Source organism: Microcebus murinus, chromosome 4 (assembly GCF_040939455.1).
Source record: "Microcebus murinus isolate Inina chromosome 4, M.murinus_Inina_mat1.0, whole genome shotgun sequence".
Classification (NCBI taxonomy): Eukaryota; Metazoa; Chordata; class Mammalia; order Primates; family Cheirogaleidae; genus Microcebus; species Microcebus murinus.
The window spans coordinates 64,989,305-65,007,760 of NC_134107.1; the positions used below are offsets into that span (position 1 = coordinate 64,989,305).

General features: G+C 37.5%; 1 protein-coding gene across 7 annotated transcripts in view; it reads right to left on the minus strand.

The window, feature by feature from the left end:
• The window catches only part of LOC142870624 (teneurin-4-like), a 2,325,019-nt gene that overhangs the window by 1,125,976 nt on the left and 1,180,587 nt on the right, over nt 1-18,456 (minus strand). The gene's annotated exons all lie outside the window — the stretch shown is intronic.

An 18,456-nucleotide genomic window follows, 5' to 3' on the forward strand; every position in this document is an offset into this window, starting at 1 on the left:
CTTCATCTGTGCTTTGCTCATAAGTGCCATGGGGATTTTGAACTGGCTGGTCCCCTTGACTAGATTATCTATGCTCAATCCTTTACCTGTCTGGATTCTTCTATAAATAATTCTGCTCAAACATTACCTCCGTGGAAGAACTTTTCTAGGCTCTCCATCTAAAATAGTCCATGACACTCTGCCACACCCTTATCCCAATACAAATGGCAGATGATGCCACTGGCTCTTGAATTTTGAAACCCTATTTCAAAACATACACTAGATCATGAGTTTTATATACTTTCTTGGTAAGTAGAAGGAACGGGCCTTATTATTCATTTTGCTGATGAGGAAAATGAGGCTAAGAGGGAGGTCTTGGCAATGAATATAGAAAATTAGCAGGTATAGATCCACTGCTATGGGCTCAACACCACACTGGGCACACTTTTACCTCATTACCAGACACAGTTTACTTTCTCTGGCATAAAGACTTAGACCTAGGTTTGAATTTCAAGTTCAGTAGTCATTTCACCCTACCATCTTCTATTAGCCACTTCAGTACCAGTGTCGACTATAGTCGATAGCCACAGATGAACACACACAGTGACTTTAGCCCACAGCTGTGATAGGACTTTTATAATTTTTTAGTTATCAAAATAAAATTGTGAACATTTAAAAATAACGTAATGAAAACATATATGTATATGTTACCTATTCTGATTTACAAGTAAAGCTGCCTGTAAAGTAAAACAAGCTCTCAGTGTTTTAAAGCTTTCCTCATGACACCAGAGCAAAATGGATTCGTCGTCAATGCACAGCACAAACTATCGTGCGGACAATGAGTGTTGACTGTGGGCAAGGTTTTGCGGCTGGTGAGCACCGTACCGAAGTGGTTAATCATAGCATATCATAATAATTATGCAAAATTTTAAGCTTTTCAAAATATTAAACATCTTAGTTGGCCTCTACACAGTAAATGAAGAAAGTTTGGCAATACACACACACACACATACATATACACACGTGTGTGTGTGTTTGTATATGGCATAGATGAATCAAAGGTTGGGTTGAGAGTGATAGAATGGCAAAAAAGGAGAAAAAAAGAAAATGCCTCATTTATTTGTGTTGTCTTGTTAGTTTTTCAGAAAGTGCTCCGTTGACTTGATTTTAATTAAGCTTTCCTTAAGCCTAAGCGTTCTGGGAGTCTAAATGAGTGTGAGTGCCAGGTGAGAATATGCCAAGCACTCCTAGATCTAATTTTTAAAATTCTTCTTCCTAGCAAACATCCGTTACACAGATTCTATTGACAAATGACCTATATCCATCTGAGGAGTATTGGTTATACATTTGTGTTTGGTGCTGACATAAGAGTATGCTATTGGGGATATTAAATCATCATTTGGCCCCTGGGTCAAGGAGGCAGCGTTGTATCAGCAAAAGAACTAGATGGAGTGTTAGTAAACTGGTTTTGCTGCTAACAACCTGTGCGACCTTGGGGATACTAGTGAACTTTTCTGAATTTCACTGCAGTCAGTTGTCAAATGACTAAGGAGGCCATGCCATGGACAAAAACTCCTCTGGGATTAAAAGTCTATATTTTCTGCTTTTTATTTAAAGTAGGTGAAAACTTTTATGCAACTCTTTAAACAAAGCAAAATAAAAGTAATATTTGTAGGGGACACACCATTCTCCCTTCTATCTAGAATCATTCCACCCTTATTTGTCTGGCTAATTTTTACTTACCCCTTAAGAGTCACCTCAGTCACCCTTTTATTACAAAAGCACTTACTGACTCCCTCAAGTGGCCCTGGAGGGGGGTCCATTCTTTGTGCTCACAGTCTTCTATGTCCCCCTTTAGATTTTAATGGGGGTCGAGGACTGCATATTTGGTCACCTATTCAACCCTGATACATTATATAGCATCTCCTTCATAGTAGATGGACAATAAACATGTGTGAATAAATAAATGAAAGATGAGGAACAAAAAGATATACAAATACGGCTGAGTGCAGTGGCTCATGCCTGTAATCCTAGTACTCTAGGAGGCTGAGGTGGGAAGATCACTTGAGCTCAGAAGTTAGAGACCAGCCTGAGCAAGAGTGAGACCCAGTCTCTACAAAAAAATAAAACAATTAGTCAGGTGTGGTGGTGTGCACCTATAGTCCCAGCTACTTGGGAGACTGAGGTAAGAGGATTGCTTGAACCCAGGAGTTCGAGGTTGAAGTGAGCTATGATGACACCACTGCACTCTAGCCCCTGTGACAGAGAGATACCCTGTCTCAAAAAAAAAAAAAAAAAAAGAGAGAGAAAGAAAGAATGTTTCACATTGCTATAATGCTTTAAATTTTATATGCTGTTAAATCTAAATAGTTTTTTAATTCATTTGTTTTGGGTTTCTTATAAGGAAATAGAGGGTCAGAGACATTATTAGTCACCCCAAATCATATCCTAGGTCACTGGCAAAGCCTGTTGGCAACTTCAGGCATCTGAGGTAGGATCTGCTCTCCTCTCCAACAACAGGCCATAGGCCATCCACAGCAGTTCTCAGCTTACTGGGCTTAACAAGAATGTTCAAAGTGGGATGTCATTTGTTTCACAAGAGAGGAACAAAGGAACTACAGGGAGAGCTGCAAGCCTGGGTGCAGAGAACTGGGAAGATCGGGGTCTACTTGGGAAGCTGATATAAAATGTCTGAAAACTTAAGTAAATGCTCAAGACAGAAATGTGAGGGCTTCCATCAGCAGTGCCATTAGGCACTGTTTATTGACTTGCTTGTAATTTATGGGGCATTGGATAAACCTAATCATTCATTCACTCAGTCATTTACTCTGTCTATTATTTCAACACACATTATTTAACACCTATTATGTGAAGAGCCTTGGCCAGGTTTGGGGAATTCTCCATGCACGAGACATTGTCTGTCCTAGAGAAGAGGCCAGAAAAACCATGATGTAACAACCATACATTAGATACTCTGTGCTGTGCTAAGCATTTCATGCATGATATTTCATTTAAAAATCACAATAACCCTATGAGGCAAGGTTCATTACACCATTCTTAGAGGTGGGAAAACTGGGACTTAGAGAGCTGAAGTTGCCTAATTAACTTATAGTTTGCTTGACGGTAGAGCCAGGTTGGCCTCAGACAACAAGCCTTTTTGCCAAACCATGGATTAAGCAGCTGAGGATCTTGTTCAATTATAGATTCTGATTCAGTTTATTTGATATAGGCCCTAAGCTTCTGCTTTTTGTAACAAGCTATCAGGTGATACCTATGCTTGTGGTCTGTGCACCACACCTTAAGCAGCAAGGGTGGAGAAGACCTACCTGTCCAACTCTTCCTCTTAAGGAAGGACCCAAATTTTACTCACTTCTCCCCTCTGTCCCTACAGCCCATGTAGCTCAGGGGAATCTGACCCTATCTGCAGCTCCAGCCTGCATATTGATCACTCTGCTCTTCTGTGTAACGTAACAGTCATATGTGCTATACAATTTAAATTAATTAAAATTAAGTAAAATAAAACTTTCATTTCCGCAGTTGCTCTTTCATGGTTTCAAGTGCATAATGGCCACATCTGGCCAGTGGCTGCTGTATTGGCCATTGCAGAATAAAGTGTTTACTCCATGCAGGAAGTTCTATTGGACAGCAATGATACATTAGATCGACTGGTAATTTGACCCCCAGTCTTACAAAGCCCACTGCTATGGGCTCACACATGTACAATTCAGCTAAAATAGCCCAAATTGATTGAAGGAAAAGACAATAAACCTTGATTAGGAGAGAGGTTTCCTCTCTGTGTGTGTGCGCTAAATTAAATTAAAAAAATGTTTGTCCCAGATGCTGTTGGCAACCTCTGAGGCCTTCAGTGGAAAAGCTGGCCCTGGAGGACAAAGCAGGAGCACTGGCGGACTGACCCTAGGACCCTCCCTCTTTACTGTCCGCTTCTACTTATGTGAGCTAATGAATTTCTCTATGATTTAAACCATTTTGAGCTTGGTTTATGTTACTTAATGCTAAAAGATAATTGATAGACATCAGTAATCTCGGTATTTGCAATTCAATGGTACAGGTGCAGGGCTGAAGATAATGAGAGGCAAAAAAGATGCAGTTATTCCTCTCAAGTACTATTTAGTTTCACTGGAAAGATGCCTCATGTAGAAAAAATTTCCATAATCAGGTGATGCTAGAAGACAGGAAAAAAATTGGTTCCATGAGTGTTTGGTGAAGGAAACGTCTTTTTCTCTGTGAAAGAAAATCCAGGTAGGCTTCCTAGAGGAGGTGATATTTCAACAGGATGTCACGAACACAGATTTTGAAGCAAAAGAATGTGTGAGGACATTCTAGATAGCGAAATGACATGACAAAAGTGAAAAGGTGAGAAAGGGAAGGAAATTTTCATGAAAATGACAAAGCCCTGGTTACTGTACTTGACATCATAGAATGCATTAAACTAACAAAAAGATAGAATCAGGATGCTTTGCTGATTAATACATGAATCTTTTTGGAGAACCATCTTTAACATTTGTCTAGTATTTTACTATGTTCAAAACACTTCACCAAGCATGTTTTTGCTTGGTTTTGTTTGCAATATTGTAGGCATGTAGGGAAATTAGGCCTGAGAGGGTGGCATGGCCAGGGGCACAAACTAATAAAGGACAGAGCTAAACCTTGAACCCACACACTTTCTGGTGCTCAACCTTACAGCCTGGTGGCCACAAAAAGTGCTGTGACCTGCGAATGACCATATTTCCCGATTAACCAGAGTCAATTTCCCTTAAAGCCTACTGCATCATCATAAGTGTTAAGAGAATCCAATTACACTTCTAAAAGTATCCTAAAGGTTTTAGGACTCAAAACCCTGGCCAGCTTTCCCATGCAGCCCAGGTACCTTCCTTTGGTCTTCCCTAAATATTACGGCATTCAGGCTGGGTTAGTTGCCAACCTCAGAGACTGTATTTAACCTGGGTGTAGGGTGCTGCCTAGTTCCAAAATGGCCACAGTGACCACAAGCTCTGACAATAGCTAGTCTACTCAGATTTCTGGACAGGCCTACTGAAGAAGAACAGGCACAAACAAAGTCATATTGCAAAGACTGTAATAAATACCTCATTCTCCAATGTGCAGGCACTGATACACATTCATAAGCATCAAGAACAATCATAAAATTATGATTTCATTAAAAGGACAGGCCTCCAGTGATAGAGCCTAAAGAGATGGAGATGTGTGATCTCTCAGACAAGGAATTCAAAATAGCTGGGTTAAGGGTGAACTTCAAAAAAAAAAACACAAGGAAATAATTTAAAAATTTATCAGAGACATTTAACAAAGAGATTATAATAACTTTAGAAATCATGAACTTTTGATGCAGAATGATATAATGAAGTAAAAAAATGCAACAGAAAGCATTACCAGTAGAATTGATCAAGCAGAAGAAAAAAAAAAACAATCAGTGAGTTCAAGGACAATTTATTTGAAAATACACAGTGAGAAGAGAAAAAATAAATTAAAAGGAACAAAGAAAACATATAGAATCTGAGATATCATCAAAAGAGAAACTTTTTGAATCATTGAAATTTAAAAGACAGTACGGAAAGACAAGGGGGTAGAGGATTACTCAAAGAAATAAGGAGAAAAAACCTTCTAAACCTGAAAAAATACATAAAAATCCAGATAGTGGAAAGTCAAAAGTCACCAATGTAATTCAACCCAGATAAGGCTACCCGACATATTATAACTAAATTCTCAAATTCAAAGACAAAGCAAAAGAGAATAGGAACAGATAACATATAAGAAAATTCCAATATACCCTACAGCAGTGTTCTCAACAGAAACCTTGCAGACCATGAGGGGGCGGGATGATATTATATTCAGAATGCTTAAGGAAAACAAAATGCCAATGAAGAATAATGTACTCAACAAATCTATTCTTCAGAAATGAAGGAGAATTAAAGGCTTTCCCAGAGAAACAGAAGCTGAGTGAATTAATCACCACCAGACCTGTGGAAGAAATTCTAAAGAGAGCTCTTCAAAATGAAAGAAAATCATGTAACAAGAAAACATCTGAAGGTATAAAACTCATTGGTAAAAGTAAATATACAGACAAATTTAGAAATGCTTTAATACTATAATTGTGGTATATAAACCACTAATATCTTTAGTATGAAAAATAAAAGACAAACTATTAAAAATAATAACTACATTAATTTGTTAAGAGTTAAGTAATATAAGATGTGAATTCTGACATCAGTTCAAAACGTAGAAGGAAAATGAAGTTAATGTTGCAGTTATTTTGATTATTTTTTCTTTGCAATTAAAGTTAAATTGTTATTAGTTTAAAATAACTTGTTATAACTATGTTTTTTGTAAGTCTCATAGTAGCCACAAATGAAAAATCTATCATAATACACTAAAAGTGAAAAGGAATCAAAACATATTACTATTGAAATTCACTTAACCACAAAAGAATATAATAAGAGAGGAATAAAAAAAAGAATCTATAAAATAACTGGAAAACAAGTAAAAAAAATCAGTAGTAAGTCCTTACTTGTCAATAATTACCTTGCATATAAATGGATTAAATCCCCCAATTAAAAGACAGAGTGGTTCAATGGATTTTAAAAAAATGACCTAACTATATTCTACCTACAAGAAACTCACTTAACCTGTAAAGACATGCATACAATGAAAGTGAAGGGATTAAAAAATATATTTCATACAAATGGAAACCAAAAATCAGCAGGTATAGCTATACTTATATCAGATAAAATAGATTTTAAGCTAATAACTATAAAAAGAGAAAAAGAGATCATAATATAATGATAAAGGTGTCAATACAGCAAGAAGATATAAGAAGTATAAATATATATGTACCCAATGTTAGAACACCTAAATATATAAAACAAATATTAGTAGACCTAAAGTGAGAAATAGACTACAATATAATAATAGTAAGAGACTTCAACATCCCACATTCAGCATTGGACAGATCATCCAGGCAGAATATCAGTAAGGAAACATTGGAGTTATTATTACACACTAGACCAAATGAACTTAATAAACATTTACAAAAAATTACATCCAACAGCTGCAGAATACAAATTCTTTTCAACAGTATATGAAACAGTCCCCAGAACAGGCTGTATGTTAGACCACAAAACATGTCATAACAAATCAAAACAAAATAAAAATTATATCAAGTATCTTTTCTGACCACAATGAAATAATACTAAAACCTAAATAGGAAAACTAAATCAAAATGATGTTAGAAACTAAAACTAGAAATCAATAATAGGAACAACTTTTAAAACTGAAAAAAATACATGGAAATTAAACAATATGCTCCTGGAAAACCAATGGATCAATAAAAACAAATAAAAAGGAAATTAAAAAGTACAAAGGGAAACACAAGATATCAACTCTGAGAGATACAGCGAATATTTATAACAACAGATACCTACATAAAAAGTAAAAACATCTCAAAGAAACAGTCTAATGCTGCACCTCAATGAACTAGAGAAACAACAACAAATCAAACCCCAAATCGGTAGAAAGAAAAAAATAATAAAGATCATAGCAGAAATAAATGAAATAGAGGCTAAAAAACAAAAGATCAATGAAATGAACAGTTAGTTTGGGAAAGATAAACAAAATCAACAAACCTGTAGCTAGGATAAAAAAAAGAGAGAGAGAAAAGACTCACATACAATCAGAGATAAAAAAGGAGTCATTAAAATTGACACCAAACCAATACAAAGGATTATAAGAGACTATTATGATCAGCTATATGCCAACAAATTGGAAAACCTAAATAAATAAATTCCTAGAGGCATGCAATCTAACAAGACGGAATCATGAAGACATAGAAAATTTGAACAGACCAACTGTGACTGATGAGATTGAATTAGTAATAAAATGTCTCTCCTCCAAGTAAGCCCAAGACTTGATGGCTTTATTGTTGAATTCTACCAAACATTTAAAGAAGAACTAAAACCATTCTTCCCAAACTATTCTGAAAAATTATAGTGGAGGCAATTTTTTCAAATTCATTCTAGCATTACCCTGGTACCCAAACCAGCCAAGAACACAACAAAAAAAGAAAACTTTAGGCCAATATCCCTGTTAAACATAGATGTAAATATTCTCAAAAAAATATTTGCAAACCAAATTCAATAGCACAGTAAAATAGTCATTCATCATGATCAAATGGGATTAATCCCATGATGCAAGAATGGTCCAATATATGCAAATCAAGAAATGTGATACATTTCATTAATACAATTGAGAATAAAGACATTATGATCATTTCATTAGATGTAGAAAAGGTATTTGGTAAAATTCAACTTTCTTTCATGATAAAAGCTCTCAAAAAATTAGGTATAAAAAGAATTTACCTCAACATAGTAAAGGCCATATATGACAATCCATAGCTAATATCACAGTGAATGGGGAAAAGTTAAAAGATTTCTCTTTGAGATATTGGAAAAGATAAGGAGATCCACTTTCACCACTTCTATTCAACATAGTTCTGGAAATCCAAGCTAGAGTATTTAGGTAAGAGAAAGAAATAAATGGCATCTAAATTGTAAAGGAGTAAGTCAAATTATCCCTCTTTGCAGATGACATGGTTTTATATTTTAAAAATCCTATAGACTCTACCCAAAACTATTAGAATTAATCAAAAAATTCAGTAAGGTTGCAAGATACAAAATCAATATACAAAATGTTTCTATGGGCTAACAGTGAACTATCTGAAAAAAATCAGAAAAACAATCCCATTTGTAATAGTTATTTTTAAAAAAAAATACCTAGGAATAAAATTAACCAAGGAAATGAAAGATTCCTTCAACGAAAATTATAAAACATTGATGAAAGAAATTGAAAAGGACATAAATAAATGGAAAATATCCCATCTATGTTCATGGATTGGAAGAATCCGTATTGTTAAAATATCCATATAACCCAAAGCAATAAACAGATTCAATGCAATCTATGAATTATTCACAGAAATAACAAAAAAATCCTAAAATTTATAGGGAACCACAAAAGACCCCAAATAGCCAAAGCAATCTAGAGTGAGAAGACAAAAGTTGAGGCATCTCAGTATCTGACTTCAAAATGTACTACAAAGCTATAATAACCAAAATAGCATGGTTCTTTCATAAAAACAGACACATAAACCAATGGGGCAGAATAAAGTACTCAAAATAAATTCATGCATTTATAGCCAGCTGATTTTTGACAAAGGAACCAAGAATATACATTGAAGAAGGGACACTCTCTTCAATAAATCATGTTGGGAAAACTGGATATTCATATGCAGAACAATGAAACTAGATTCTTATCTCTTACCATATATATAAGTCAATTCAAAATGGATTAATAACCTAAATGTAAGACCCCAAACTACAAAACTACTAGACGAGAACATAAGGGAAGTGCTTTATGACATTGGCTTAGGTAATAATTTTTTAGGATAAGACCTCAAAAGCACAGGCAACAAAGTCAAAAATAGGCAAATCAAATTCCATCAAAATAAAAAGCTTATACAGCACAGCAAAGACAATAATCGGCAGAGTGAAGATACAATCTACAGAATGAAGGAAAATATTTGCAAACTTTGTATCTGACAAAGGATTAATATCTAGAATATATAAGGAATTCAAACAAATGAATAGCAAAAAACCAAATAATCTGATCTTAAAATGGACAAAATACCTGAATAGAATTTCTCAAAAGAAGACAGAGAAATAGCCAACAGGCATATAGAGAAATGCTCAACATCACTAATCATCAGAGAAATGCAAATTAAAATCACAATGAGCTATCACCTCATGCCAGTTAGAGTGGCTATCATCAAAAAGACAAAACACAACAAATGCTGGAGAGGATGTGGAGAAATGGAAACTCTTACACACTGTTGATGAGAATATAAATTCATACAGTCATCATGGACAACAGTATAGAGGTTTCTCTAAAAATTAAACATAGAACTACCACGTAATAGAACAATCCCAGTGCTTGGTATATATTCAAAGGAAATGAAATCAATATGTTGAGGTATCTGCACTCCCATGTTTTTGCAGCACTATTCACAGTGAATAGTGGAAATCAACCTAAGTGCCCATCAACAGATAAATGGATTGAAATCATGTCATATAAATACACAATTTAATATATTCATCCATGAAAAGGAATGAAATTCTGTTATTTGCTATAATACTGATGAGCCTAGAGGATGTTATGTTAAATGACATAAGCCTAGCATGGAAAAACAAATACTGTATGACCTCACTCATATATGTTATCTAAAGAACTTATTCTCACAGAAGAAGAGAATACAGTAGTGATTGCCAGAGGCTGGGGAGGGCAGAGAGGATAGGGTGGTAACAAGTTTGGTCAATGGGTACAAAGTTAGAGTTAGATAGGAAGAATAAGTTCTGGGTGGGAAGAATAAGTCGTGGTATTCTTTTGCATAGTAGCATGCCTATCATTAATAACAATGTACATTTAAAAATAGCTAGAAGAGAGGATTTTGAATATTCTCACAACAAAGAAATGATAAATGTTTGAGGTTATAGATATGCTAATTACCCTGATTTGATCATTATGCAATGTATAAATGTGTTAAAACATCACATTGTACCCCATAAATATGTACAATTATTATGTGTCATTTAACAATAAGACTTATAAAAAAACAGGGAAAATAGTGTGCTGGCATGGGTGACAAATTGTACGATTGCCCTGCAGACATGACTTGTGTGGATTCCTCCCGGCTTTTAGAAAGGTGGTGGGGGCGTCAGGCTGGCCTAGAGACACAGGGCCCAAGCTACAGGAAGCTGTTCTCAGCCTGTCCCCATGGAGTGGACAGTTCATGGTCCAGGAGAAAGTTTTCACGTCAAGTTATGAAAATGATTTATTTTAGTAGCCAGTGGTTTACTTCAGTAGACAGTAAAGGTTTCTCAGTATTAACCTTATTCTGAGCTCTGAAACTTATTTCAAATAGTTCAGGGGAAAAAAACATGTTTGATGTTGGGAAGGGGGAAGAGAGAGAGAGAGAAAAGATAAAATATTTAGTGCAAATATATCAACATATTAACAATTAATGAAGTACTATTTTTTCAATTTTTTATAGATTTGAATACTTTGAAAATACAAAAAAAACAACTAAAAATATAAATGTGATAGGGATATTATTTGTGGTTAGGCAATGAAGTCAGGGGGGCTCAACAATTCTAATGTGGGCAGTCAGAAGTTAATGATAGTGCCCTTTATACTTACAGGCTGGTGAACCTGCATGCCCATCACATCTGTGAAGTGCTGACCTATACGAGCTGCACAAGTCACCTAATCTTTTGTAAGAATTTGCCTGCTCCTTTAACACTAGCTGGCCACTAACTCCCATGCACGGCTATATCTACTCTGCAGGACTGAATTTAATTCTCTATTTTCTCAACCTCCTGCACCCAACGTATATAACATTGGAACTCATTTTGTTTCACTCTAAAGCTTATTGTATATCACCAGATTAGACTTCCTGATAAGGACACACTGGCCATCATTTTATCTAAGCCTGAGTTAAAAAAAAAAAAAAAAAAGCTAAGTGGTAGACATGGAATGCAGATCCAGGCGTGTCCAATAGAGTTTGAGAAATCCAAGGGGAGATTTAGGTCACTGTCTTTGAGAGTAAAGTGAGTGCTCAGAGCTTGACTTTGGAGTCCCTGATGCCAGGCCTGATGACCAGAGATGGAACCTGGGGTAGGAGTCAGGGAGCCACACGGGAAAACCATATAGGTTTGGAGCCCCAGCTGAGTCAGTTCTTACTTACAAGGAAGAGTAAGGCTGACTCTTATTTTTGCCAGGGATGGGTGAGGTGCAAAGACGTTCAGGGTCACCATGGGCTCCGGCAGAGAAATGCAGGTTTGGGGCAGGAATGTGGCTGAAGCTGGCTTCACAGAACACAGAAACCCTCCTAAACGAAACAGTCAGCTTTCCTAGCAAAGACCTTTTGGTTTGAAATCCCTCATTCTTCCCTAGCTTCCTCCATTATGAGGCAACAGAACGCAGAGTAATGAGCGCAGGGAACAGCCAACTTATCTAAATGTTAATGACAATAATTATTGGCCTGGAGAAAATCTTTTAGTTCAACTGAAATATCTCATAAACATCCTTGGGAGGATTTGTGGGGGGTTAGCGGCTCTCCTAGCAATGAGGGGCCTTTATCAGGACCTGCATGATTTTCCAGAAGAGAATTAACAGTCGGCTGGGCTGGCAGGGGAGTTGGTGGCATGGGACTTCTTAGACACAGTGGAAAGGCAGGCAAGAAGGGAGGTACCATGGAGGTCACGGTGACAAAGTTTGAGGAAGGCAAGGCTAGGTAGACAATGGGTATTGTGACGAGTCCAGACTACGTCTTTGACATTCATCAGCCTGGTCTCTCATTTATTGTGCAAGGTTCACTCAGCCAACAAACTGTAAACTTATTTTGGATGTTTTTATTGATAGAAAAAAGGTAAGGGTGCAAAGAAAAAGAAATTGTGGGAACTATGCAGAGAAAAATTGGTGCCCAACTGGCCAGCCTGGGACTAAAAAAGTACCCTGGGACCTAATGAGGGAGAAGCCTTTGCAAGAGATCACTAGGACAAAGATTTTCTAAGGGTTCAATCTGGACTAGTAGCAGCAGTATCACAGTGAATCTCATTAGAAAAGCATAGTCTCTGGCCCTGGACCAAGACCTATTGAATGGGGAACTCTGAGAGTAGGGCCCAGCCATCTATGCACCCTCATGTCTGAGAACTGTGGGTGAGACCCAACTTCTAAGTTCTTATAAGGGACCACAGATAGTGTCAGACTCTGAGGTTCAGAGAGGTCAAAAGAAGGCACAGGGACTCATAAAAATTGAATCTTGCTCCCAAGGATCTCTCAGAAATGAGACATACGTACAAGAAAGGATAATGCAAATATGAAGCAAATAAGTGCTGAGCAGAAAGAGGCAGTGTGTAGGCTGCTGAAGAAAACAGCTGCTTCTCCAGGAGGGCAATTAAGAGATGTTCTTAAGGAAATGGTGATTGATTTAAAGTTAGATCAACCCTGAGCAGAGTTTACAAAACATGGAAGTCATTGTGACAGAGACTGCTCTTCTGTATGCATTTTCTTCTTCTTCCTTTAAAAAGAAAACACTCCCTCCCACTTTTTTTTCCTTCCTAGGTAGCACTATAAAGATATAAAAAATGTAATGTATTACATTTCCCAGCCTCCTTACATTTAGGTATAGACAATGAGATATAAGGATGAATTGTTAGAATATTGTTGTGGCTGCTTAAGAGGATATAGCTAGAAAATATATCAATTATTTTTGTTTCTCTTGTATTTTTCCTGAAATGTGGAGGTGATGGCTGGAGCTCCATCAGCCATTCCATGTCCTTGAGGCTAGAAGCTGCTTGCCAAGAACTATGGACAAAAACATAGAAAATTTGGTGTGAGGTCAAAAAAGTTCTGATTGTCTATCATTCAGACTTTTTGTCTTAATGTGAGAGAATAGACTCTCATGCATTTAAGTTATCAGAGTTAGTTGTTTGTTACTTACTGCCAGCTAAAAATAATTTCTAACTCAGGAAGGTTGTTCTGGAACAACAGAACAATGGAAGCCAATGTGCATTGCTGTGAATGTGCACAACACGTTTGGAGAGTGGTCATGAGCTCTGGAGAGCTGGAGAGTGAAGTGCAGAGAGTAATTCACAGGGAGGTAAGGCAGATTGAGACTTCTGGGGCTGGCAGAAGGAGATGGCAGAAGGAATGTTTTTCAGAGAGATGGGAGGTTTTCTGTAGGCTAGATGTCTTTTTAGGCACCTAAACTCAAAAGACCTCAAACTGAATTTGTCATCCATCAACATCTTCCTTCCCATGTCTGCTGCTCATTCTGTGAACGGCCCCACCATTCACCCAGTTCCACAAACAATAACATGAGTTGTACACAGGATTATTCCCCTGGTCCGCAAAGTCCATAAGTCACCTGATCTCAACAAGCTGGCTCATATCTCCCTTCTCTACCCACCTCTGTCACCAGCACCCAATTCCTAGTTTATCCACTTCAGTGAAAGTACAGCGGCAGCTTCTTACTTTATCTCCTTGTTTCCAAATTAATGGCTTCCACTCTAGGTCGCACACTGTAGCCAGAGTGACATTGTAAAAGACAAAATCGATCACACTGGTTCCTTGCTTAAACCCTTCAATTCCAAAGTATTCCTGCAGTGATGTTCCAGGGGTTTCCAATAGATGTTGAGAGGGGAAAAAGAAAGGTTTGTATGTTTTAGAGACTTCTGAAAAATCTTGGATTTAAACTAAGTTAAACAACTTCTTCACTTTTCAGCAGTTTTAATAATCCAATATGCAATGTGCACCTATAAAAATTATACTAAATATATTTGTTTATGTAACCTGTTCTAGAAGAGCATCTTGTGAGAACTGGAAACTGACAACTAACAAGGTGAAGGTCAAGCTCTTTGACATGGAAATTAGATTTCCACCATCTCACCCCAACTGGCATTGCCAGTATCTTCCCATCCACCCCTGCCAGGATCCGAATCCTGCAGTCACCGCTAAACATTCCATTGGCTACAAATCACTCTTGAAAACTGTCATTGTCCTTTGATTCTGCTATCTTCTGCTTGAAATCTCCTTCTCCATTCTCCAAATATTGAAATTCTCCCCTTGAAAAACAGAACCCCAAAGTCAACTCTTCTTAGAAGACTTCCTAGATCCATTCCCCACAGTTCAAAGCAGAATTTTTAGTTTTCACATTTTTTTCCTCAAATTTTCCTGCATATCTTTATCAGAGAACTACTATATAATAGGATATCTAGGTGCAAATAAATACACGCAGTTTACTTCTACAACTAGGCTGAAAGCATCTTGACGCTGCTGAGTGCACTCCATTTATCTGTCTGTCTGTCTGTCTAGCTATCCATCCATCCCATTCGCCCATAATGATGGTTATACATAGTACTGAAAGCAAACATTTAAAATTTTTAAAAATGGTATATATATTATCCTAGCTAAAACCTATTTGTATTACAAATTTAAGTTATGGTAGAATGTACACAGGTGCAATAGCTCTTTATTACTATATCTTTTACAAAATTATCAGGCCAAACGCTTTAGGCAAATAATTTAAAACAAGGTTTTTGGAGTTAAAATATATCAACTCATCCTTTCTCTAACCTTCAAATCCCATTACTCAGCTGCTCATTTAGCAAGATGCTCACTCTATCTGTTAGACTCCTTGAAGATAGAGGGCATAGCTCACTCATGTTTGCATCATTAGTGCCCAACACTGTGTCTGGGTCTCATCACAGGTACTCGTGTAATGCTGTTCTCTGGTCCTCCAACCTTAATTTGGCCTTTCTTTCTAAGCTAGGCTTATAAGCCATCATCTCCAGAATCCCTTTTCTGCTATCACAGTACCAATAACCACTTTCTCATTACCTAATATACCCACTACCTTTTTTAACCCATGTTTAGATTATATTTTTGCAATCTGATAAGGAATTCAATAAGATATTGTTAAAGACTTTACTATGGACTGAATGTCTGTATACCTTCATCCCCAAATCCATATGTTGAAGCCCTAACCCTGAAAATAATCATACTTTGTGGTAGGGCTTCTGGGAGGTGATTAGGTTTATATGAGGTCATGAGGGTAAAGATCCCTTAATGGGATTAATTTTCTTATAAAAATAGAAAGATACAGAAGGTCTCTTTCTATGTGTGGTGGGAAGAGGGGCACCTGGGCCAACACTGTTATGCCACGAGAGAGGGAAGAGAGCCCTCTTCTGAACCCAACTATGCTGGCACTGTGATATGAGAACTTCCAGTTTCCAGACCATGAGAAAAATGTTAGTTGTTTAAGCTGCCCAGCATGTAGGAATTTGTTATAGCAGCCCAAACTGACTAAGACAGACTTCGATGTGTATGTCTATTAAAACCAGGTAAACAAGGCACGAACAAACTACCTACTTTAGTGTTATAGCATAACAACTTTGCAGAAAGGTCATCCTAAAACTGTACTGAATAGCTAAACAACAAGGGAGTAGGGAAGAAAAAGATTGAATTAGTAATCACTATATAATTATTTTAAAGTGTCATATATATAAAAATAAATTAAAAATTTTATTCCCCCATCTGGACTGTAAATGTAATGAAAGTGGGAACGTTTTTCTTCCTACTCTTCTTTTCTATCCTTCACAGTCTGTGCCTTATTATGGTTTATAATCACTCATCAAACATTTTTTTAAGCCTCTGCTATGCCCCAGGCCCTATGTAGGACCAACTGTGGCTATTTGCTTTTTAGATGAATTGAATTGAAATGACTGAAATGAATGTGTTACTAACCTCTATGCCTTTTTCTACTCATAAAAATATCTTGAAAACAAGTCCAAAGCATAATTTCATGTCTACTCATTTTCAGTGCCTTGTTAAAATTATACTAACATCCCAAAGGGTTCCTTTTAGGTCAAAGTTGTGATCAATCTCTTCTTGTCTTTTTCTACTGTTGCATTTTACTTTTACTAGTCTTCAGCACTTATAACAGCCTTTCCTATAATGTCGCCTGTCTTACTTGTTGTGTCATATGCCTTACCTTACCTGACACTCTCCAGTCCATTGCCAAGGCCCAGTGTCACCCAGGTGTAAGCCAGCAGCCCCCTGCTCATCTGTACTGGGTGTCTCTCACTCTGTCCAGGGCTTCTGTAATGCCTATAACACTCAAATATGCATACCCTGGGGGCATGAGGGGGTGAACATGCCATGGAGTAATCCTCAGCCAACAGGGGACAGGGAGCGGTGGACAGACAGTACCTTCCTCTGCTTCTCAGTCCGTAATTCTGAGATACTTTCCATATCCCTTCTCAGAAGGGCAGAATGGACTTGAGCTCCATTTGCCCACCAGGCAACCAGCTTAATACCACACACTCCTCTTAGCATTCACTCCCTCCCTCTTTCATTTTCCAGTACTCTGCTCCTCTTCTCTAGGTTACTTCGTAAAATAAGCTTCCTACAATAGCCCTTTCTCAGGCTCTGCATTTTGAGTGGTGGTGTTAGAGAGAGGAGCACCTAGGCCAACACTTATCCATCTAGTCTACCCGGCTGTCAGCTCTCAGAGGGAACAAGTCACGCTTCTTTAATTTAGACATTTCCAGCTCCAATAACCTGGATCAAAGATTAGGTGCACAAAAATATTGGTTGAACTTATTGAACAAAACCTGTGAGACCTATAAGGGCATGAACAGCATTCTTAACTCTTTAATTTACTTAACAAATATTTCTGAGTGTATTGTACGGTAGGCACTGGTCTACTGGCTACAGGAATAGATAATGAACAAAGTCCCGGCCCTCATAGAGCTTATATCTTAGAAATGGGAGAAAACACACTGATGACCGTGACTATGCAGTACATGAAATTGTAAAAACATACTGTGGAGAAAATAAATATGGAGGGGAAGCCAGGTTAAGGAGAAGGTATTGTTTTAGGCTGGTTAGAGAAGGTCTTATGGAGGGATTTCGAGGTCTAAAGCCAAACTGGCATTCAGTCATGTGAAGGCTTGGGGAAAACTCAGGCAGGAAGAACTCAGAGCCTTGAGGCAAATGTAGTCCCAGGAGACCAGTGTGGCTGGAGCAGAATGGGCAGACAGATGAGGAGGACACAGGGAGGGGTAAGGCATGCTGGAGCACCAAGTGCTTCATAGGCCCTTAGACTGCTGTAAGTGAAATGGACAGGCATTGCAGAAATCTGGGAAGAGCAGTGCCGTGATCAAATTTATATCTCAAGGGATTGTTGTGTTGAGAATAGAAAGAAGGAGGCAAGGTGGGTAGCAGGAAGACAGGTTAAGAGAGACTCTCCCATTGTTCAAGGTAAAAGATTATATTGGCCTGGTCCAGAGTAGTAGAGGTAAGGTAGGTGAGAAGCGGATATATTTTATATAAAAAAATACCAGGATTAACTGATAGATTAGATGTGGAATATGAGAGCAGGGAATCGAGGATGACTCCAAAGAATTTGAAAGATAGAGTTGACATTCTCTAAGGGGTATCAGACCTTGGAATAAGCCAGTTTATGAGGTGGTGGGAATATGCGGTTCAACTCTGGGACCCTTAGTTTTGAGATGCATATCAGTCTGCCAACTGTGGATGTGGTGATGTCAAATAAGCAGTTGCATGCATATGTGTGGACTGTATATGTGAGACGTGACCTCGAGATAGAAAACCACACGATACTCTAGATAACATTTAAAACCATGTGATTGCATGACAACAGCTAGAGGTAATCATGGACAGAAAGTAGAATAAATCTGAAAAACATAAGCCTTAAACCATGCCCACTTTTGGAGGTCTAGGGAGTGAGGATGAATCAGTAAAGAAGACAATGAGGGAAGAGAGGAGCAGAGAGAAGGATGCACTAAGAGATCAGTGAAGGGACTATTT